This window comes from Oncorhynchus keta, chromosome 8 (assembly GCF_023373465.1).
Source record: "Oncorhynchus keta strain PuntledgeMale-10-30-2019 chromosome 8, Oket_V2, whole genome shotgun sequence".
Lineage (NCBI taxonomy): Eukaryota > Metazoa > Chordata > Actinopteri > Salmoniformes > Salmonidae > Oncorhynchus > Oncorhynchus keta.
The window spans coordinates 46,070,389-46,095,397 of record NC_068428.1 but is presented as its reverse complement, the minus strand read 5'-3'; the positions used below and the strand labels follow the sequence as shown (position 1 = coordinate 46,095,397).

At 41.7% G+C, this 25,009-nt stretch overlaps 1 protein-coding gene across 11 annotated transcripts in view; it reads right to left on the bottom strand.

The window, feature by feature from the left end:
• The window catches only part of si:ch211-278j3.3 (E3 ubiquitin-protein ligase RNF19A), a 98,511-nt gene that overhangs the window by 45,126 nt on the left and 28,376 nt on the right, over positions 1-25,009 (bottom strand). Inside the window, exons 1-3 of one of the 11 annotated variants that reach the window (XM_052524578.1) lie at positions 20,610-20,762; positions 16,975-17,056; positions 15,446-16,639 (exon numbers count right to left, since the gene is read on the bottom strand). The exons of 1 other annotated variant lie outside the window; for it this stretch is intronic. The gene's annotated coding sequence lies outside the window, so the exon portion shown is untranslated. Of the gene's footprint in view, positions 1-15,445; positions 16,640-16,974; positions 17,057-19,741; positions 19,761-20,354; positions 20,485-20,609; positions 20,768-25,009 lie in introns of those variants that run through there. 9 more of the 11 variants (XM_052524569.1, XM_052524579.1, XM_052524573.1 and 6 more) reach the window with 9 other exon arrangements.

The following is a 25,009-nucleotide window of genomic DNA, read 5'->3' as shown; positions in this document are numbered from 1 at the left end:
AAAGAAACAAAGAAGTTATTGTTGAGTTATTACCGTGTAATTACAGTAGAATTTACAGTATTATTATTTATTTATTACGGTGAATAAATGTGAAGCACTTTTCTCTGTTAGAGAAAATATTGTGTTGTTTTCGAGGGTTGAGGGTCATAATGTCCTGAGGAAAACAAAACTGAAATTGAATTCCCGGAAAATCTTTTTTTGGTATAGCTAGGGGCATAATAGAGCCGGGATGAAGGGCCACGCCTATGTAATGCTAGGTAGGGGAAACACTGTATTGTCAGTCATCTTACTATTGACCTCCAATTGATAAGGGTAATTGTGAATGCTGTCTATTACAGGGCCTTCAGAAACTATTCATATCCCTTGACTTACTACACATTTTGTTGTGTTACAGCCTGAATTCAAAATGGATTCAATTGATCCCCCCCCCTCTCACCCATCTACACACAATACCTCATAACGACAAAGTGAAAACATGTTTTTTGAAATTTTAGCAAATGTATTGAAAATGCAATACAGAAATCTCATTTAAATAAGTATTCACACTCCTGAGTCAATACATGTCCGAATCACCTTTGGCAGCGATTACAGCCGTGAGTCTTTCTGGGTAAGTCTCTAAGAGCGATTACAGCCGTGAGTCTTTATGGATAAATCTCTTAAGAGCTTTGCACACCTGGATTATAAAATATTTGCACACTATTCTTTTCAAAATTCTTCTTCTCTGTCAATTTGGTTGTTGATCATTACTAGTTGTATTGGATTTGCCCCAAACAGAACACTTTGATTCAGGACAAAAATGTCATTTTCTTTGCCACATTTTTTGGCAGAATTACTTTACGGCCTTTTTAACAACCATGGGGCCTGTTTTGGAATATTCTTTATTCTGTACAGGCTGCCATCTTTCCACTACTGTCATTTAGGTTAGTATTGTGGAGTAACTACAGTGTAGTTGATCCATCCTCAGTTCTCTCCTATCACAGCCATTCAACTCTGTAAGTGTTTTAAAGTCAGCATTGACCTCATGGTGAAATCCCTGAGTAGTTTCCTTCCTCTCCGGCAACTGAGTTAGGAAGGACGCCTGTATCTTTGTAGTGACTGGGTGTATTGATACACCATCCGAGGTGTTAATTAATAACTTCACCATGCTCAAAGGGATATTCAATGATATTCTTCACCCATCGACCAATAGGTGCTCTTCTTTACGAGGCATATGAAAACATCCCTGGTCTTTGTGGTTGAATCTGTGTTTTGAAATTCACTGCTCGACTGAGGGACCTTACAGATAAATGTATGTGTGGGGGTAAAGAGTTGAGGTAGTCATAACAAAGGTGTTGAATACTTATTGACTCAAAACATTTAAGCTTTTCATTTTTGATTAATTTGTAAACATTTCTAAAAACAAGATTCCACTAATGAAATTATGGGGGTAATTGTGTGTAGGCCAGTATAGCAATTAAACACTGGAATGGTAGATCGACAGAAGATGAATGTGCAGGTAGAGATACTGGGGTGGAAAGGAGCAAAATAAATAAATAAATACCAGTATGGGGATGAAGTAGGTAGATAGATGGGCTGTTTACAGATGGGCTATGTACAGGTGCAGTGATCTGTAAACTGCTCTGACAGCTGGCGCTTAAAGCTAGTGAGGGAGATGTGAGTCTCCAGCTTCAGAGATTTTTGCAATTCGTTCCAGTCATGGGCAGCAGAGAACTGGAAGGAAAGACGACCAAAGGAGGACTTGGCTTTGGGGGTGACCAGTGAGATATACCTGCTGGAGCGCGTGCTACGAGTGGATGCTGCTATGGTGACCAGTGAGCTGAGATAGGGCGGGGCTTTACCTAGCAGAGACATGTAGATAACCTGTAGCCAGTGGGTTTGGCGACGAGTATGAAGCTAGGGCCAACTAACGAGAGCTTAAAGGTCGCAATGGTGGGTAGTGTATGGGGCTTTATATATATATACCCCCTCTGGCTCCGGTCTGATATATCCCCTGCCTCTCGTCTTGAACGGAGGCCCCCCTCTGGCTCCGGTCTGATATATCCCCTGCCTCTCGTCTTGAACGGAGCCCCCCTCTGGCTCCGGTCTGATATATCCCCTGCCTCTAGTCTTGAACGGAGGCCCCCCTCTGGCTCCGGTCTGATATCTCCCCTGCCTCTCGTCTTGAACGGAGGCCCCCCTCTGGCTCCGGTCTGATATATCCCCTGCCTCTCGTCTTGAACGGAGGCCCCCCTCTGGCTCCGGTCTGATATATCCCCTGCCTCTCGTCTTGAACGGAGGCCCCCCTCTGGCTCCGGTCTGATATATCCCCTGCCTCTCGTCTTGAACGGAGGCCCCCCTCTGGCTCCGGTCTGATATATCCCCTGCCTCTAGTCTTGAACGGAGCCACCCCCTCTGGCTCCGGTCTCCCCCGCCTCTCGTCTGCCGCATCTTTTTTGGCTTTTGCCTTTTAATTGTCCCCCCCCCCCCAGCACGCTTTCATCCGATTTGGGTCCCTCTTCTCATTAATACGTGTCGATCAATTATATTTTAAAGTCGCAAGAAAACGGCACAGGTGTCGTCTTTCTTTTTTGACAGTCATGTCTTTTATGATTCCTTTTTTTTTATCCTCCAGAACGTTACTAAATTCCTCCATCAGCTCCGACAATTATTATTTATTTATTTTATTCGTGGAGATTTTGGACTTCATCGACGTGCCATGATCAGGGTGGCTTGGCGGACAAAATAATAAAATGGCAGAATAACGTTAAGTAATCACAATAGTAAATAATATTGTATGCTAGCTAGCTTGGTTTATTAACTAGCTAATAACTACAGAAGGTAACGTTAGCTAACTTTTTCGTTTTCTGTCTAGTACTGGTAAATAACAGATTGTATTTCAAAATCAGCCAACCCATGAGAAACCTTTACCCATAGAGTTACATTGTTATTATTTTAGGAAAAGCAACTTTGTGGCCTCATTTGTCAAGTAGGCTAGCTAGTTGCATTTCAACTCACGAAATACCTCATGTATTGGTGTAACTAATCATGTGTTGCCAATCATAGTTTAAAACCATTAATCATAGATTTTCTGATCTAGATTTAAAAAATGAAGTGGTGCAACACATCTCTGATTATTTATAAACCTAGATTTACAAAACCTAGATTGGATTCTAATCCTGTATTTAAACCCTGTTGGTTTCAACCCACCCTATGACTATAAACTATTTAAATCCACAATACAAACTGTAACATTTCAGTAATTTTAACAAACTGATCTGAAATCCAGGCACTGCCAGTCTCTATTCATATTGAGGATATCCCCTGTGCCAATAAGGAACACACCGTCCAGAACCCTCTTCAGCGTTTAACTCCCATGGAGAGATCAACAAAGTTTGGATGACTCCCAAATGGCTCCCTATTCACTTTATCCTGCATTGGGGCCCTAGTCAAAAGTAGTGCACTATATAGGGAACAATTTGGGAGGGAACTATTTGTCTTGGCTGTAAAACCAGAGAGTCAGCAGCATTCCCGCCAGCCTCCATTACGTAATCCGTGAGGTCTTTGGCTGGAGTGCTGTTTTCTTACCTTTGACATGGCCCCTGCTAAAGTAAATCACTCTACTCATTCACTTCCAGGTAAGTATATATATTCACTTCCAGGTAAGTATATATATTCACTTCCAGGTAAGTATATATATATATATTTTTTTTTAGGGTTCCGTGTAGAACCCTATGTGGAAAGGAACCTAAAAGGTTTCTACATGGAACCGGAAAGGTACCTTCAAAGGGTACCCCCTATGGGGACAGCCGAAGAACCCTTTTAGCTTCTAGATAGATGTTTGTTCTTGAAGACTGTATGTAGGGACAGCAGTAGTGCACTATGTAGGGAATAGGGTTCCGTTTGGGATACAGGGAGCTGATGAGAAGAAGTGGAAAGCCATCCCTCACCATGACACCATCATCTCCTTATGGTGCAGCAAAAAGTGAAGGATATTACAGAATACAACATGGGAACCCCAGTCCCATTCGAAATCATATCTTCCCCTAACCCTAACCTTAACCCAAAAACCTAACCTTAACCCTAACCCCGGCTCCTAACCCTGAAACAAACCCTTATTCTAACCTTAACCCCGGCTCCTAACCCTGAAACGAACCGTTATTCTAACCTTAACCCCGGCTCCTAACCCTGAAACGAACCCTAGCTCCTAACCTTAACCCTAATTCTAACCTTAACCCTAAACCCCCTTTGATCACATCTTTACTAATGCAGCAGAAATGTGCTTGACATCATTACCCAGATCCATTGGATGTAGTGATCACAATATATTAGCCATATCTAGGAAAACCAAAGTTCCAAAGGTTGGGCCTAATATAGTGTATAAGAGGTCATATAAGAGATATTTTGTATTGATTCCTATGTTGTTGATGTAAAGAATGTGTGTTGGTCCGTGGTCTGTAATGAGGAGCAAACAGACGCTGCTGGTCTGTGGTCTGTAATGAGGAGCAAACAGACGCTGCTGGTCTGTGGTCTGTAATGAGGAGCAAACAGACGCTGCTGGTCTGTGGTCTGTAATGAGGAGCAAACAGACGCTGCTGGTCTGTGGTCTGTAATGAGGAGCAAACAGACGCTGCTGGTCTGTGGTCTGTAATGAGGAGCAAACAGACGCTGCTGGTCTGTGGTCTGTAATGAGGAGCAAACAGACGCTGCTGGTCTGTGGTCTGTAATGAGGAGCAAACAGACGCTGCTGGTCTGTGGTCTGTAATGAGGAGCAAACAGACGCTGCTGGTCTGTGGTCTGTAATGAGGAGCAAACAGACGCTGCTGGTCTGTGGTCTGTAATGAGGAGCAAACAGACGCTGCTGGTCTGTGGTGTGTAATGAGGAGCAACCAGACGCTGCTGGTCTGTGGCGTGTAATGAGGAGCAACCAGACGCTGCTGGTCTGTGGTGAGTAATGAGGAGCAACCAGACGCTGCTGGTCTGTGGCGTGTAATGAGGAGCAAACAGACGCTGCTGGTCTGTGGTCTGTAATGAGGAGCAAACAGACGCTGCTGGTCTGTGGTCTGTAATGAGGAGCAACCAGACGCTGCACTTGACACATTTATTAAATTGATTATTCCAGTTACTAATAAGCATGAACCCATTAAGACAAAAATACAACAAAAAAAACTGTTAAATCCCCGTAGATTGATGAGGAATTTAAAAATTGTATGGTTCAGAGGGATGAGGCAAAAGGAATGGCAAATAAGTCTGGCTGCACAACCGATTGGCAAACGTACTGCAAATAGAGAAATCATGTGACTAAATTGAATATAAAAAAAAAATACACTATGACAAAGATAAATGATATAAAGAAAGCTTTGGAGCACCTTAAAATACATTTTGGGCAAAAATGCAATCTCAGCTCCATCATTCATTGAATCAGATGGCTCATTCATCACAGAACTAACTGATATTGCCAACTACTTTAATGTTTTTTTCATTGGAAAGATTAGCAAACTTAGGCATGACATCTCAACAACAAACACGGACACTACACATCCAAGTATATCTGACCAAATTATGAAAGACAAGCATTGTATGAAGCCATGAAGTGCTTTGAAAGTCTGGTCATGGCTCACATCAACACCATCATGCCGGAAACCCTCCCTTATCCTTAACACTGGGGCCCCTCAGGGGTGCGTGCTTACTCCCCTCCTGTACTCCCTGCTCACCCACGACTGCGTGGCCAAGCATGACTCCAACACCATCATTAACTTTGCTGATGACACAACAGTGGTAGGCCTGATCGCCGACAACGAGGAGACAGCCAATAAGGGAGGAGGTCAGAGACCTGGCAGTGTGGTGCCAGGACAACAATCTCTCCCTCAATATAAGCAATACAAAGGAACTGATCGTGGACAACAGGAAAAGGAGGGCCGAACAGGCCCCCATTAACATCAACGGGGCTGTAGTGGAGCAGGTCGAGAGTTTCAAGTTCCTTGGTGTCCACATCACCAACAAACTATCATGGTCCAAACACACCAAGACAGTTGTGAAGAGGGCACGACAACACCTTTTCGCCATCAGGAGACTGAAAACCTTTGGCATCGGGCCCCAGAAAGTTATACAGCTGTATCATCGAGGGCATCTTGTTGCATAGACTGTTCTCTCTTCTACCGCACGGAAAGCGGTACCAGAACGCCAGGTCCAGGACCAAAAGGCTCCTTAACAGCTTCTACCCCCAAGACATGTTGAACAATTAATCAAATGGCCACCCGGACTATTTACATTGACAGCCCCCCCCCCCATTGTTTTTAACACTGCTGCTACTCGCTGTTTATTATCTATGCATAGTCACTTTACAAATTACCTTGACTAACCTGTACCGCCCGCACATTGACTCTGTATATAGCCTCGTTATTGTTGTCATTTTCTTGTATTACTTTTTGATTTTATTTTGATGTATTTTTTTCACTTTAGTTTATTTACTAAATATTTTCTTAACTCTATTTATTGAACTGCATTGTTGGTCAAGGGCTTGTAAGTAAGGATTTCATGGTAAGGTTGTATTCGGAGCATGTAACAAATACAATTTAATTTGATGTGTAATTTTGAATTCTGTAGAGTGAGTGTGGAAGAGGTAAAAAAAAGAATTGTTGTCTATAAACAATGACAAGCCACCAGGGTCTGACCACTTGGATGGAAAATTACTGAGGATAATAGCGGACGATATTACCCCTCCTTACATGCCATTTTTCAATCTAAGCCTACTAGAAAGTGCAAAGGCAAAAGTCATTCCGCAATCTAAGAATAGTAAAGCCCCCTTTACTGGCTCAAATAGCCGACCAATCAGACTGTTACCAACCCTTAGTAAAGTTTTGGAAAAAATGGCAGTTGACCAGAAACAATACTATTTTACAGTAAACAAATTGACCGACTTTCAGCACGCTTATAGGGAAGGACATTCAACAAGCACAGCACTTACACAACTGATGATGATGATTGGCTGAGAGAAATTGATGACAAAAAAAAAAGATTGTGAGGGTGCTGTCTTGTTAGACTTCAGTGCGGCTTTTGACATTATAGATCATAGTCTGCTGCTGGAAAAAGGTATGTTGTTATGGAGGTCGACCCATTATGATTTTTCAACGCCGATACCGATTATTGGAGGACCAAAATAGAAATGCTGATACAGATTAATTGGCTGATTTTTATTATATATATATATATATATATATATATATATATATATATATGTAATAATGACAATTACAACAATACTGAATGAACCCTTATTTTAACTTAATATAATACATCAATAAAATCAATTTAGCCTCAAATGAATAATGAAACATGTTCAATTTGGTTTAAATAATGCAAAGACAAAAGTGCAATCTGTGCCATTTAAAAAAGCCAATGTTTCAGTTCCTTGCTCAGAACATGAGAACATACGAAAGCTGGAGATTCCTTTTAACATGAGTCTTCAATATTCCCCGTTAAGAAGTTTTAACTTGTAGTTATTATAGGAATTATATGACTATTTCTCTCTAAACCATTTGTATTTCATATACCTTTGACTATTGGATGTTCTTATAGGCACTATAGTATTGCCAGCCTAATTTTGGGAGTTGATAGGCTTGGAGTCATAAACAGCGCTGTGCTACAAGCATTGCAAAGAGCTGCTGGCAAATGTTTGAATGAATGCTTACGAGCCTGCTGCTGCCTACCACCGCTCAGTCAGACTGCTCTATATAATAAACACGCAAAAATAAGAGCCGTAGGTCATTAATATGGTCGAATCCAGAAACTATCATTTCAAAAACAAAATGGTTATTTTTCAGTGAAATACGGAACCGTTCCGTATTTTATCGAATGGGTGGCATTCCTAAGTCTACATATTGCTGTTACATTGCACAACCTTCAAGGTTGTGTCATAATGATGTAAAATTCTGGCAAATTAATTCCGTTTTTCATTAGGAAGAAATGGTCTTCACACAGTTCGTAACGAGCCAGATGGCCCAAACTGTTGCATATACACTGACTCTGCTTGCACTGAACGCAAGAGACGTGACATAATTTCCCTAGCTAATATTGCCTGCAAACATGAATTTCTTTTAACTAAATATACAGGTTTTAAAAAATATACTTGTGTATTGATTTTAAGAAAGGCATTGATGTTTATGGTTAGGTACATTGGTGCAACGACAGTGCTTTCTTCGCGAATGCGCTTTTCAAATCATCACCCGTTTGGCAAAGTAGGCTGTGATTCGATGATAAATTAACAGGCACCGCATTGATTATTTGCAACGCAGGACAAGCTAGTTAAACTAGTAATATCAGCCCTAAGTAATCGGCCATGACGATTAATCGGTTGACCTCTACTTTACACCCCCTGCTATATTGTGGATAAAGAGTTAACTGTCTAACAGAACACAGAGGGTGTTCTTTAATGGAAACCTCTACAATATAATCCAGGTAGAATCAGGAATTCCCCAGGGCAGCTGTCTAGGCCCATTACTTTTTAAATCTTTACTAATGACATGCCATTGGCCAGTGTATCAGCTACTACAGTGACTGAAATGACTGCAACACTTAACAAAGAGTTGCAGTTAGTTTCAGAGTGGGTGGCAAGGAATAATTTAGTCCTAAATATTTCTAAAACTAAAAGCATTGTATTTAGGACAGATCATTCACTAAAACGCAACCAAATCTTGTAATACAATTTTTAAAATTGAGCAAATTGAGGTGACTAAACTGCTTGGAGTAACCCTGGATTGTAAACCGTCTTGGTCAAAACATGTGATACATATGACACAACAGTATCTAAGATGGAGAGAAGTCTGTCTATAATAAAGCACTGCTCTACCATAACAACACTATCAACAAGGCAGGTTCTACAGGCCCTAGTTGTCCCACCTGGACTACTGTTCAGTCGTGTGGTCATGTGCCACAAAAAGGCTTTAGGAAAATTGCAATTGGCTACAAACAGGGCAGCATGGCTGGCTCCTGGATGTACACAGAGAGCTAATATTAATAATATGCACGTCAATCTCTCCTGGCTCAAAGTGGGAGAGATTGACTTCATCACTACTTGTATTTACGAGAAGTATTGACATGTTGAATACACCAAGCTGTCTGTTTGAACTACTGGAGCACAGCTCAGACACCCATGCATAACCCACAAGACATGCCCCCAGAGGTCTCTTCACAGTCCCCAAGTCCAGAACAGAACTATGGGAGGTGAACAGTACTACATAGAGCCATGACCTAATGGAACTCTATTCCACAGTACTACATAGAGCCATGACTACATGGAACTCTATTCCACAGTACTACATAGAGCCATGACGACATTGAACTCTATTCCACAGTACTACATAGAGCCATGACCTAATGGAACTCTATTCCACAGTACTACATAGAGCCATGACCTAATGGAACTCTATTCCACAGTACTACATAGAGCCATGACCTAATGGAACTCTATTCCACAGTACTACATAGAGCCATGACTACATGGAACTCTATTCCACAGTACTACATAGAGCCATGACTACATGGAACTCTATTCCACAGTACTACATAGAGCCATGACTACATGTAACTCTATTCCACAGTACTACATAGAGCCATGGCCTAATGGAACTCTATTCCACAGTACTACATAGAGCCATGACTACATGGAACTCTATTCCACAGTACTACATAGAGCCATGACTACATGGAACTCTATTCCACAGTACTACATAGAGCCATGACTACATGGAACTCTATTCCACAGTACTACATAGAGCCATGACCTAATGGAACTCTATTCCACAGTACTACATAGAGCCATGACTACATTGAACTCTATTCCACAGTACTACATAGAGCCATGACCTAATGGAACTCTATTCCACAGTACTACATAGAGCCATGACCTAATGGAACTCTATTCCACAGTACTACATAGAGCCATGACTACATTGAACTCTATTCCACAGTACTACATAGAGCCATGACCTAATGGAACTCTATTCCACAGTACTACATAGAGCCATGACCTAATGGAACTCTATTCCACAGTACTACATAGAGCCATGACCTAATGGAACTCTATTCCACAGTACTACATAGAGCCATGACCTAATGGAACTCTATTCCACAGTACTACATAGAGCCATGACTACATGTAACTCTATTCCACAGTACTACATAGAGCCATGACTACATGTAACTCTATTCCACAGTACTACATAGAGCCATGACTACATGTAACTCTATTCCACAGTACTACATAGAGCCATGACCTAATGGAACTCTATTCCACAGTACTACATAGAGCCATGACCTAATGGAACTCTATTCCACAGTACTACATAGAGCCATGACCTAATGGAACTCTATTCCACAGTACTACATAGAGCCATGACCTAATGGAACTCTATTCCACAGTACTACATAGAGCCATGACCTAATGGAACTCTATTCCACAGTACTACATAGAGCCATGACCTAATGGAACTCTATTCCACAGTACTACATAGAGCCATGACCTAATGGAACTCTATTCCACAGTACTACATAGAGCCATGACCTAATGGAACTCTATTCCACAGTACTACATAGAGCCATGACCTAATGGAACTCTATTCCACAGTACTACATAGAGCCATGACCTAATGGAACTCTATTCCACAGTACTACATAGAGCCATGACCTAATGGAACTCTATTCCACAGTACTACATAGAGCCATGACCTAATGGAACTCTATTCCACAGTACTACATAGAGCCATGACCTAATGGAACTCTATTCCACAGTACTACATAGAGCCATGACCTAATGGAACTCTATTCCACAGTACTACATAGAGCCATGACCTAATGGAACTCTATTCCACAGTACTACATAGAGCCATGACCTAATGGAACTCTATTCCACAGTACTACATAGAGCCATGACCTAATGGAACTCTATTCCACAGTACTACATAGAGCCATGACCTAATGGAACTCTATTCCACAGTACTACATAGAGCCATGACCTAATGGAACTCTATTCCACAGTACTACATAGAGCCATGACCTAATGGAACTCTATTCCACAGTACTACATAGAGCCATGACCTAATGGAACTCTATTCCACAGTACTACATAGAGCCATGACCTAATGGAACTCTATTCCACAGTACTACATAGAGCCATGACCTAATGGAACTCTATTCCACAGTACTACATAGAGCCATGACTACATGTAACTCTATTCCACAGTACTACATAGAGCCATGACTACATGTAACTCTATTCCACAGTACTACATAGAGCCATGACTACATGTAACTCTATTCCACAGTACTACATAGAGCCATGACTACATGTAACTCTATTCCACAGTACTACATAGAGCCATGACTACATGGAACTCTATTCCACAGTACTACATAGAGCCATGACTACATTGAACTCTATTCCACAGTACTACATAGAGCCATGACCTAATGGAACTCTATTCCACAGTACTACATAGAGCCATGACGACATTGAACTCTATTCCACAGTACTACATAGAGCCATGACGACATTGAACTCTATTCCACAGTACTACATAGAGCCATGACCTAATGGAACTCTATTCCACAGTACTACATAGAGCCATGACCTAATGGAACTCTATTCCACAGTACTACATAGAGCCATGACGACATTGAACTCTATTCCACAGTACTACATAGAGCCATGACCTAATGGAACTCTATTCCACAGTACTACATAGAGCCATGACCTAATGGAACTCTATTCCACAGTACTACATAGAGCCATGACTACATGGAACTCTATTCCACAGTACTACATAGAGCCATGACTACATGGAACTCTATTCCACAGTACTACATAGAGCCATGACTACATGGAACTCTATTCCACAGTACTACATAGAGCCATGACTACATGGAACTCTATTCCACAGTACTACATAGAGCCATGACTACATGGAACTCTATTCCACAGTACTACATAGAGCCATGACTACATGGAACTCTATTCCACAGTACTACATAGAGCCATGACTACATGGAACTCTATTCCACAGTACTACATAGAGCCATGACTACATGGAACTCTATTCCACAGTACTACATAGAGCCATGACTACATGGAACTCTATTCCACAGTACTACATAGAGCCATGACTACATGGAACTCTATTCCACAGTACTACATAGAGCCATGACTACATGGAACTCTATTCCACAGTACTACATAGAGCCATGACTACATGGAACTCTATTCCACAGTACTACATAGAGCCATGACTACATGGAACTCTATTCCACAGTACTACATAGAGCCATGACTACATGGAACTCTATTCCACAGTACTACATAGAGCCATGACTACATGGAACTCTATTCCACAGTACTACATAGAGCCATGACTACATGGAACTCTATTCCACAGTACTACATAGAGCCATGACTACATGGAACTCTATTCCACAGTACTACATAGAGCCATGACTACATGGAACTCTATTCCACAGTACTACATAGAGCCATGACTACATGGAACTCTATTCCACAGTACTACATAGAGCCATGACTACATGGAACTCTATTCCACAGTACTACATAGAGCCATGACTACATGGAACTCTAATCCACAGTACTACATAGAGCCATGACTACATGGAACTCTATTCCACAGTACTACATAGAGCCATGACTACATGGAACTCTATTCCACAGTACTACATAGAGCCATGACTACATGGAACTCTATTCCACAGTACTACATAGAGCCATGACTACATGGAACTCTATTCCACAGTACTACATAGAGCCATGACTACATGGAACTCTATTCCACAGTACTACATAGAGCCATGACTACATGGAACTCTATTCCACAGTACTACATAGAGCCATGACTACATGGAACTCTATTCCACAGTACTACATAGAGCCATGACTACATGGAACTCTATTCCACAGTACTACATAGAGCCATGACTACATGGAACTCTATTCCACAGTACTACATAGAGCCATGACTACATGGAACTCTATTCCACAGTACTACATAGAGCCATGACTACATGGAACTCTATTCCACAGTACTACATAGAGCCATGACTACATGGAACTCTATTCCACAGTACTACATAGAGCCATGACTACATGGAACTCTATTCCACATTAAGTAACTGATGCAAGCAGTCAAATTTGTTTTAAAAAAACAGATAAAATTACACCACATGTACCAGCGGGAACTGTGAAGCAACACAAACATAGGCACTATACACACACACAATAACATAGGCACTATACACACACTTAGATGTTGTACTGTCAATATGTGGTGGTGCTGGAGTAGGGGCCTGAGGGCACACAGTAATGTTGTCAAATCTGTTAAATGTATTGTAATGTTTTTAAAATGGTATAAAACTGCCTTAATTTTGCTGTACCCCAGGAAGCAGCAGCTAATGGGGTTCCATAATAAATACAAATACACACAGACACACACACACACACACACACACACACTTGACTCCAGTCGCCCCGACGGGTTAAATAGGAATGAGCTATTAAAAAAAAAAACAATGCTATTGCTGAGGACAGGCCATTTACAAACTCTAATAAGCATACGCCATGGGCAGGGCCATTTAAGTCTCTCTTGTCAAAATGCTTTTTAAAAATCACATTATTTTTTTATTTCAAATTACACTTAAAAGTTAGGTGCGTCCTGCCTCTATACATGCCTACTGTATAACGCGGGAGGTTGTTTTGTTTACAAGGCCAACATGAACACACCTTGAACGTGGCTGTGTGTGATGATACAACAGCGTGACCTTTGACCTCCAGCTGAAAAGGTGTCCAGTGATATCACCCCGGAGAAGATCACTGCAGTTATGTAATAAAGCAAACCACGTGGCACAGTGCAGACGGAAATATGATACAGTAGACTGTTAGTCTATCTACATTATTAACCAGACAGAGCTACAGTGATAATATTAAACATACATGGTTTGCCATTACAAACTCACTAACTGATGAATATAACAGAACATGTATTAAACTAAATCAATAACTATAATCCATTTTTGATAATCAATATTGTTATTCTGACTGAGTGAATCATTCCAATCTCCATTTACCTTTTTTTTTTATGTGGCTATAGTAGACCTATACCGGTTGTGCACTAGCTTCCATGATGCTCTACAGTAAAGTGACAGAATGACAGATGGGTTATTACGTAACAAGACCAACAGTCCAGAATCTGTTTGCTCCTTCTTTTTTTTTTTTAAACGGCACGACAAAAACTGTTGAGGTCGGCTAAGGCATAGCCTGTTGTTAAAATGATTCCAACTCTGCTATTTTATCAAAGCTTTAGAGATAGATAGATAGATAGATAGATAGATAGATAGATAGATAGATAGATAGATAGATAGATAGATAGATAGATAGATAGATAGATAGAAATATGTTTTCCCCTTTAACGGTTGAGGTTGGTAAAATAGCATAGGCTGTTGTTAAAATGATTCCAACTCTGCTATTTTATCAAAGCTTTAGGGATAGATAGATGGGACAGATAGAGTTGGGTCAAAATATGTTTGCCCCTTTAACTGTTGAGGTTGGTAAAATAGCATAGGCTGTTTTTCGTGCCTTTCTCAACGCTTAGGGATAGGGAGTTATAGACTATAGATGGATAAAATAGTTTGCTCTCCCGGAGCAAGCAACAGCTTAGGCAGGTAGGCTCAAAGTAAGACTGTTGTGACACTTGTTAACCGAATAGGCTACTGAAAGCTGTTGCTATGCAATCACTGGCTAACCCGAAGGTCAGTTTTCAACACAACGTAGGCATCTGCCCTGGGGAGCAGACCATGACACCCTAGCTAATAAATAGTGCACATAATTATCCATCCACGGGACAGTGCACATCAGCAATGCGGGTTTTGATGACATGTCCACAGGATCGCCTGCGAGCCGCGACACACGTCCCATGCCCCCGCGCAAACCACGGCTCCCCTTTCTCCAAGCAGGCATTAATCACTGATTCCCAGTCTAATCAAATGTCGTGGTCCATTTTTTGATAGGCTACAATCATTCGTAGCCTAGAAATGATCGTATATTATTTAATGTCGGATTCTATGCCAATTATGTTGGGTTTTTTTTGGCATATTTTGGGGAGAAACGTTAACTTATTTAGACCCCCTTTGAGGCGCATCGAATGATAGGCCTACAATATTGCACCATTCAAAGGCTCGTTTTATAAACTCCGTATCATCACACCGCCTATTCATTATTAATAAGGGGTCTGACCAGCGCACCATCACTGCAGGGAGTGGCAAGGTTACTACGTATTCCACCTAATTCATAATAAACAAAGAAATACGTTACATTCATCCCGTTCTACATCATAGCGGTTTCTGATTCGAAACGAGTGACATTGACATTACACACATCACTATTATATTTATATTGATTATAGCGGCACCATACCTCTCTCCAGCATGTTGTATTTGAAGTCCAGAATTAAAAACTAGCTCCTCCCCTCGAACAGCACCAACCCTCGCACTGTTCTACAACATATCTGGCCATCAAAGCTTAGCTACAATACGTCGCAAGATCCCACCGTTCGAGAAATGGTTTTAGCGAATGACGTTGCGGAGGAGATCCCCGTTGTAAGAGCGCGCTTCCCGGTTATTCCAGTAGCAGCAGGCGTGTTGGGGAGGGAGGGGTGCAACGATCCGCCTGCCTGCAGGGGGCACACTGCAGTGACATTGACCAATGGGATAACGCAGAAAAAGAGTCCCTCTCCGATTCGTAAATATCTCAGCCTCATCAAATATTACAGCGCCAGTCTCATTCATTCAGTTTCAAATGGGTTAAAATGTTGAGATGAAATAATCAACAATTTCAGAAATGTAGGGCTAACATTCTGCAATCAACCTGAACAGGCTATAGGCTTCAATGTTGTTTAACTCGGGAAGTCAGGGAAGTTATTATTATTTATGTACGTTTAAGGCTTGTGCAACATGGGTGATCGTGATACATTTCCCAGCACAGACATTTTAAAGGTAACCTTCACAGCTAGACACTATTTGGAGTGTTTTCCCCAGTCTCCCTAAATAATTATGAGCAATGAGAGGTATTTGGGATTTTTTTTGTTTTTGTGCTGGGTCTGTTCAAACCATGACGTCAATGGTTGGTCTCTCTGTATCATTGTTTTTTTTTTCAGTAGTAAGATTGTAGCAAGTTACTTCTGAATAGATTTCTTAAATATCACAATGAATTAATCCAGAATTTGGAAGTCAACACTATTATTTTCTGCTGCTACTCAAATCAACATTATAGTTGTGAGTATACTAGGTATTCTACATTATACTACAACATCAGTACAACAATATAGATATTTTGTTGGCTGAATGTTCCAGGCAGGGTCCGGAATGTTCTTCAGCTGGTGTGCATCGTCTTGTGTTGGTTGGGCCAATGGCAGCTGGTCTGGCAGAACTTCATGAGCTGTATGACCTTGGACTCAGACTGAACACTTTGTCTCTTGCCAGCCTCATGAAGTCCTTTTTCCTCATCCAAGTCAGATGATGTTGAGCTTGTTCCCGGCTGATAGTTTTCATCCAATGGGCCTCCGGGATCTGTACTACTAAAACTGGTGTCAAGGTCAGCAGCAGGATTAGTCTGCATAGGACACACACTAGTCAGTGATTTGCCAACATTTGACTACTTTGTCCCAATCAATAAAAACACTCAAACAAAAAGGTACTATATCCACCCAGTCCCTTCACATCAATTGATCATGCATACTAACCTTCACCCCCCACCACCACACACACACACAATACCAAACCAGAACAGACACCAGTCAATCACCCATACCATCCCCCCCATACTAAAGGACAGACATTTACTGAGGGGGGGGTCCAACTCAAGTTTATAAAAATAACCCCCCCCCCTCCCAAACGTAAAAAAAAAAGTTAGGGTTAGTTTATAGAATTATAAAGTAGCGTTCATACCTCAACTAATGGCTGTCTCTAGTCAGTGGGCAACTGGCAAACCAGAGCGGAGCCTAGTTGCTAGGCAACTCGCAGACTGAGGCTGCAATGGAACAGTGGGAGAGAGAGGAGCGGCTTAGCAACCAAAACATATTTTCACAGTCTTTCGCTCCTGTTCTACTAATTTTCATTTCAACTTTCTTTCGTTGTCCAGAAGCCAAAAGGCACCATCCTAGTCATATTAAAAACAACTCATCCTAGTTGTTGTATATTTACATTTTCCGTATTTTAGAACAGGGTTTTCCAGCAAATTGCATTTTGGCAAATGTTAAATGATCTATTCCATTCTCTGCTTCATTACAGTAGATGCGGAATTGTGTCCAATTTGTAAGTCGCTCTGGATAAGAGCGTCTGCTAAATGACTTAAATGTAAATGTAAATGTGTCTCGGATGGAAGAAATTATACACTGAGTGGACAAAACATTAAGAACACCTGCTCTTTCCATGACATAGACTGACCAGGTGAATCCAGGCGAAAGCTATGATCACTTATTGTTTTCACTTGTTAAATACACTTCAATTAGTATAGATGAAATGGAGGAGACAGGTTAAAGAAGGATTTTTAAGCCTTGAGACATGGATTGTGTATGTGTGCCATTCAGAGGGTGAATGGGCAAGACAAGATTTAAGTGCTTTTGAATGGGGTATGATAGTAGGTGCCAGGCACACCGGTTTGAGTATGTCAAGAACAGCAACGCTACTGGGTTTTTCACACTCAACAGTTTCCTGGTCCACCACCCAACTTGACAAAACTGTGGGAAGCATTGGAGTCTATATGGGCAAGCATCCCTGTGGAACGCTTGACACCTTGTAGAGCCCATGCCCCGACGAATTGAGACGTTCTTAACGTTTTGTACACTCTGTGTATAGTAAAAACTTAAAGAGTGAATGTAAACCAGGGGGGGAAATTACCTACCCTCCCTGTGCGCAATCATTAAAAAAAAAAATCCCTAAAGCAAAAAAAAAAAAAAAACTTTCACAACCCTCCCCTACCCCCGAACATTCATAACCGTCCCTAATAAATCACTCCAAATTTAGACTTTATGCATAAACAACCAACTAAGGCTCCATGATATAGAGACAAATACAGTGGAAGTGGTAGCCGACTTAGAAAACACACCAACTGTGATAACAAGAGACACAAACGATGTTTATGCCTAGCTCCAAAATATTGATTTGCTCATCATGGAGTCACAAGTTGATGCCACTGCATATGTTGACGAGGTCGGACTCTGTAAATATAAACACATACACCAGTCACGTTCGGTGATGCCAACTTAGCCATTTTGTTGCTATATTTAGCAACTTATCAGACTACCCTGGCAACTTTTCTTTCAAACGTCACCTAGCAACAAATGTAGCTTCTTTCAAAAAATTTGTTTCGAACTTTTAGCAACTTTTGAAAAGTGACTCAAATGCTAAAATGCACACATTTTCCCTCTAAATGACACAAAAACGATTTTCTCTGTCACACAACTCAGTCACAACACGGCTGCAATAGTGCGTTGTGAGTGAAGTGAGCAGCAGGCCAGCAGCAATTTCAGCAAATTGCGAATCATTGTTGGCTTGACTGCAGCAGCAGTAGTACAGGTTTGACGAGCCAAACCCAACGAATATAGTTGGTCACGAATGTTTGATCTTGAACAGAACTTACAATATCAATCAACATGTCTCAATCAAAGGTGTACAGCCAGAAGTACAGAAAGGAGTGAGAGTCTGTACCCGAACAAATGTCAAATCATATTTTTTTTTTTTGCCGAGATGTACAGTTCAATTTGAGTAACGTTATTGTGTATTCTACGTAATGACGCAGTTTTACGTTATCACGCAATGACATCACAACGTCATTAAGCAACTTTTAGCAACAAATCAACCTGCCGCTTAGCAACTTACCCTGAAAATAAATTGGCAACACTGGATCGGACTCAGTAAATATAAACACATAAGTACATTTTTTGCAGTAGTTAAGTTATTTACTGTAGCTTGCTAACGGTCCGGTAGGGTGAAGATAACGTTACAAAATCACATCGACAGATAGAAGTTTGTTAATTACATTTATTTGCTTTAGAATTACGTTTAATGAACGCAAACTAGATCGATTTTGGTTTAGATTAAGAAAATGTAGTTTTAGTTAGCTTGACTTCTAAGTATCTAATGAAATGCTACCCCACCAGTCTGTGCATGCCTGTTGTTTGCCCAACCACACCATGACTAAACGTTACAGTTGTTGTCGACACAATAATACAAATAAATAGTTATTCATAAGCTGATTTTCTATGAACAACTGACTGGTCCAGTGAGTAATGTTAGCTACCTGTTAATTCCCCAAAACTTAGTCGGTATCAACGTGTGGTTAATTTAGGTTTCCTCATTAACTCACGGCAAAAAAACTATACCCTTTTCAAACGCAAAACGTTATTGTTGTCTGCTTGTTTTAGCCAATTATAAAACTACAACATGTCTACAGATGACTTGTCAACATTGCCTGCTCCCTAGTGTTCTCACTACTTAGGAAAATATAATATCGTACGGTTTCCCTCATGGGTACTAGCAAGCTACCGATGGGAACATTTAAAACGAGCCAAGAGGAACAACCGAAAGAAACGGACTATACAGCTACAAGTAGTGAGTGAAATTAAACGGACTGTACTAAACAAGTTTTAAAATATATATTATTTAACTAGGCAAGTCAGTTATGAACAAATTCTTATTTACAATGACAGTTTACCAAAAGGCTTCCTGTTGGGACGGGTGATGGGATTAAAAATAACAAAAAATATAGGACAAAACACATCCCGACAAGCGAGGCAACACTACATAGAGAGAGACCTAAAACAACAGCACAGCATGACATCATGGTAGCAGCATAAAACGGGTACACACATTATTGGGCACAGACAACAGTACAAAGGGCAAGACGGTAGAGACAACAAAACACCACACAAAGCAGCCACAACTGTCAGTAAGAGTCCATGATGGAGTCTTTGAACTGTCTAGTCTGAGTGTTTGTTGCAGCTCGTTCCCGTCGATAGCTGCAGCAAACTGAAAAGACGAGCGACCCAGAGATGTGTTTGCTTTGGGGACCTTTAACAGAATGTGACAGGCAGAACGGGTGTTGTATGTGGAGGATGAGGGCTGCAGTAGATATCTCAGATAGGGGGGAGTGAGGCCTAAAACGGTTTTATAAATAATCATCAACGAGTGTGTCTTGCGACGGGTATACAGAGATGACCAGTTTACAGAGGAGTATAGAGTGCAGTGATGTGTCCTATAAAGAGCATTGGTGGCAAATCTGATGGCCGAATGGTAAAGAACCTCCAGCCGCTCGATAACCCCCTTACCTGCCGATCTATAAATTACGTCTCCGTAATCTAGCAGGATGGTCATCTGAGTCAGGGTTAATTTGGCGGCTGGGGGTGAAAGAGGAGCGATTACGATAGAGGAAACCAAGTCTAGGTTTAACTTTAGTCTGCAGCTTTGATATGTGCTGGGAAAATGTCTTAGCTGATTTGACTTGGCTACATGCATGTTTTGTTATTTGTTTTCGTTTCCTATTTTACAATGGGGGTCAATATGAAGGAAAAAATGGTATTCACCAATTTGTGTGCGTGGTCGAGGCTGAATTGTTTTATTCTTACGTGGTTCCAATCGACTGGCGGTACTACGTCTTGAAATCGCTATTAATTCTGGATATTGTGGTTTGCTTACAACCAGGAAATGTAGATGGTACGTTTCTACAGGTGACGCGAGACGCGCCTTCTTTTTTTCCCAACGCAGTTAAGCCAAAACCACGCCCCGTTATTCAGAGGCGTTCTACAACGCTTTGAGCGTTCTCCAAGTCCGGAAGGGACTTTCGGTCACTGATTAATACCATTTACCCTTGTATTTCAAGATTGAAAAATATAATAACATAATGTCGTGGGCAGAACTAGCCATTAACGTCTCTTAACGCTCAAAGACAGATTCAATGGCTGTAGCATAGCGTATTTCGATTGAACGATTAGCTAATAAATATTTGAGAAATTATAAATAATAAGCATAAGACGTAAAGCCAGTTTCAGGTAGGATATTCAACGAATATTCACCTGTAGTTCTCCTTACGTCCACCAACTGTAGTTGGTGGCATAGTGACAAATTACATGTTCACATTTCAATAGCTCTTTAACCATTACTCCTAAAATGTTCAAAACTGGTTGTAGCTAACCCGATGGCATAGACACACATTGCACACCCTTTAGTTTGTCCATTTTCATCTCACATGATTTTACATGTGTTTTTCAAACATTCTAATTTCATTAGCTCCTTGGTCATACTTGGTCATACTGACTTCAAACAAGATTCAGAATATCCACTGACTACTATAGTTACTCCATTGTACTGGATCTAATACCTATTAGTATTTTACATATATTCACAAGTGTAATAATGTTTTAAGAGGAGAGGTTTATATGTCTGAAGATCAGGATCAGGGAGGAGAGGAGAGGTTTATATGTCTGAAGGTCGGGATCAGGGAGGAGAGGTTTATATGTCTGAAGGTCGGGATCAGGGAGGAGAGGTTTATATGTCTGAAGGTCAGGATCAGGGAGGAGAGGTTTATATGTCTGAAGGTCGGGATCAGGGAGGAGAGGTTTATATGTCTGAAGGTCAGGATCAGAGAGGAGAGGTTTATATGTCTGAAGGTCAGGATCAGGGAGGAGAGGTTTATATGTCTGAAGGTCAGGATCAGAGAGGAGAGGTTTATATGTCTGAAGGTCAGGATCAGAGAGGAGAGGTTTATATGTCTGAAGGTCAGGATCAGAGAGGAGAGGTTTATATGTCTGAAGGTCAGGATCAGAGAGGAGAGGTTTATATGTCTGAAGGTCAGGATCAGGGAGGAGAGGTTTATATGTCTGAAGGTCAGGATCAGAGAGGAGATGTTTATATGTCTGAAGGTCAGGATCAGAGAGGAGAGGTTTATATGTCTGAAGGTCAGGATCAGGGAGGAGAGGTTTATATGTCTGAAGGTCAGGATCAGGGAGGAGAGGAGAGGTTTATATGTCTGAAGGTCAGGATCAGAGAGGAGAGGTTTATATGTCTGAAGGTCAGGATCAGGGAGGAGAGGAGAGGTTTATATGTCTGAAGGTCAGGATCAGGGAGGAGATGTTTATATGTCTGAAGGTCGGGATCAGGGAGGAGAGGTTTATATGTCTGAAGGTCGGGATCAGGGAGGAGAGGTTTATATGTCTGAAGGTCGGGATCAGAGAGGAGAGGTTTATATGTCTGAAGGTCCGGATCAGAGAGGAGAGGTTTATATGTCTGAAGGTCAGGATCAGAGAGGAGAGGTTTATATGTCTGAAGGTCAGGATCAGGGAGGAGAGGTTTATATGTCTGAAGGTCGGGATCAGAGAGGAGATGTTTATATGTCTGAAGGTCAGGATCAGAGAGGAGATGTTTATATGTCTGAAGGTCAGGATCAGAGAGGAGAGGTTTATATGTCTGAAGGTCAGGATCAGGGAGGAGAGGTTTATATGTCTGAAGGTCAGGATCAGAGAGGAGAGGTTTATATGTCTGAAGGTCAGGATCAGAGAGGAGATGTTTATATGTCTGAAGGTCAGGATCAGGGAGGAGAGGTTTATATGTCTGAAGGTCAGGATCAGAGAGGAGAGGTTTATATGTCTGAAGGTCAGGATCAGAGAGGAGAGGTTTATATGTCTGAAGGTCAGGATCAGGGAGGAGAGGTTTATATGTCTGAAGGTCGGGATCAGAGAGGAGAGGTTTATATGTCTGAAGGTCCGGATCAGAGAGGAGAGGTTTATATGTCTGAAGGTCCGGATCAGAGAGGTTTATATGTCTGAAGGTCAGGATCAGAGAGGAGAGGTTTATGTCTGAAGGTCAGGATCAGGGAGGAGAGGTTTATATGTCTGAAGGTCGGGATCAGAGAGGAGAGGTTTATATGTCTGAAGGTCCGGATCAGAGAGAGGTTTATATGTCTGAAGGTCAGGATCAGAGAGGAGAGGTTTATGTCTGAAGGTCAGGATCAGGGAGGAGAGGTTTATATGTCTGAGGGTCAGGATTTATATGTCTGAAGGTCGGGATCAGGAAGGAGAGGAGAGGTTTATATGTCTGAAGGTCGGGATCAGGGAGGAGAGGTTTATATGTCTGAAGGTCAGGATCAGAGAGGAGAGGTTTATATGTCTGAAGGTCAGGATCAGAGAGGAGAGGTTTATATGTCTGAAGGTCAGGATCAGAGAGGAGAGGTTTATATGTCTGAAGGTCAGGATCAGAGAGGAGAGGTTTATGTCTGAAGGTCAGGATCAGGGAGGAGAGGAGAGGTTTATATGTCTGAAAGTCGGGATCAGAGAGGAGCGGTTTATATGTCTGAAGGTCAGGATCAGGGAGGAGAGGTTTATATGTCTGAAGGTCAGGATCAGAGAGGAGAGGTTTATATGTCTGAAGGTCAGGATCAGGGAGGAGAGGTTTATATGTCTGAAGGTCAGGATCAGGGAGGAGAGGTTTATATGTCTGAAGGTCAGGATCAGAGAGGAGAGGTTTATATGTCTGAAGGTCAGGATCAGAGAGGAGAGGTTTATATGTCTGAAGGTCAGGATCAGAGAGGAGAGGTTTATATGTCTGAAGGTCAGGATCAGAGAGGAGAGGAGAGGTTTATATGTCTGAAGGTCAGGATCAGGGAGGAGAGGTTTATATGTCTGAAGGTCAGGATCAGAGAGGAGAGGTTTATATGTCTGAAGGTCAGGATCAGAGAGGAGAGGTTTATATGTCTGAAGGTCAGGATCAGAGAGGAGAGGTTTATATGTCTGAAGGTCAGGATCAGGGAGGAGAGGAGAGGTTTATATGTCTGAAGGTCAGGATCAGGGAGGAGAGGAGAGGTTTATATGTCTGAAAGTCAGGATCAGTGAGGAGAGGAGAGGTTTATATGTCTGAAGGTCAGGATCAGGGAGGAGAGGTTTATGTCTGAAGGTCAGGATAAGAGAGGAGAGGTTTATATGTCTGAAGGTCGGGATCAGGGAGGAGAGGTTTATATGTCTGAAGGTCGGGATCAGGGAGGAAAGGAGAGGTTTATATGGCTGAAGGTCAGGATCGGGGAGAGAGGAGAGGTTTATATGTCTGAAGGTCAGGATCAGAGAGGAGAGGTTTATATGTCTGAAGGTCAGGATTATATGTCTGAAGGAGGATCAGGGAGGAGAGGTTTATGTCTGAAGGTCAGGATCAGTGAAGAGAGGTTTATATGTCTGAAGGTCAGGATCAGAGAGGAGAGGTTTATATGTCTGAAGATCAGGATCAGAGAGGAGAGGTTTATATGTCTGAAGGTCAGGATCAGGGGAGGAGAGGAGAGGTTTATATGTCTGAAGGTCAGGATCAGAGAGGAGAGGAGAGGTTTATATGTCTGAAGGTCAGGATCAGGGAGGAGAGGTTTATATGTCTGAAGGTCAGGATCAGTGAGGAGAGGTTTATATGTCTGAAGGTCAGGATCAGGGAGGAGAGGTTTATATGTCTGAAGGTCGGGATCAGGAGGAGAGGTTTATATGTCTGAAGGTCAGGATCAGGGAGGAGAGGTTTATATGTCTGAAGGTCAGGATCAGGGAGGAGAGGAGAGGTTTATATGTCTGAAGGTCAGGATCAGGGAGGAGAGGTTTATATGTCTGAAGGTCAGGATCAGAGAGGTTTATATGTCTGAAGGTCAGGATCAGAGAGGAGAGGTTTATATGTCTGAAAGTCAGGATCAGAGAGGAGAGGTTTATATGTCTGAGGGTCAGGATCAGGGAGGAGAGGTTTATATGTCTGAAGGTCGGGATCAGGAAGGAGAGGAGAGGTTTATATGTCTGAAGGTCAGGATCAGGGAGGAGAGGTTTATATGTCTGAAGGTCAGGATCAGGGAGGAGAGGTTTATATGTCTGAAGGTCAGGATCAGAGAGGAGAGGTTTATATGTCTGAAGGTCAGGATCAGAGAGGAGAGGTTTATATGTCTGAAGGTCAGGATCAGGGAGGAGAGGTTTAT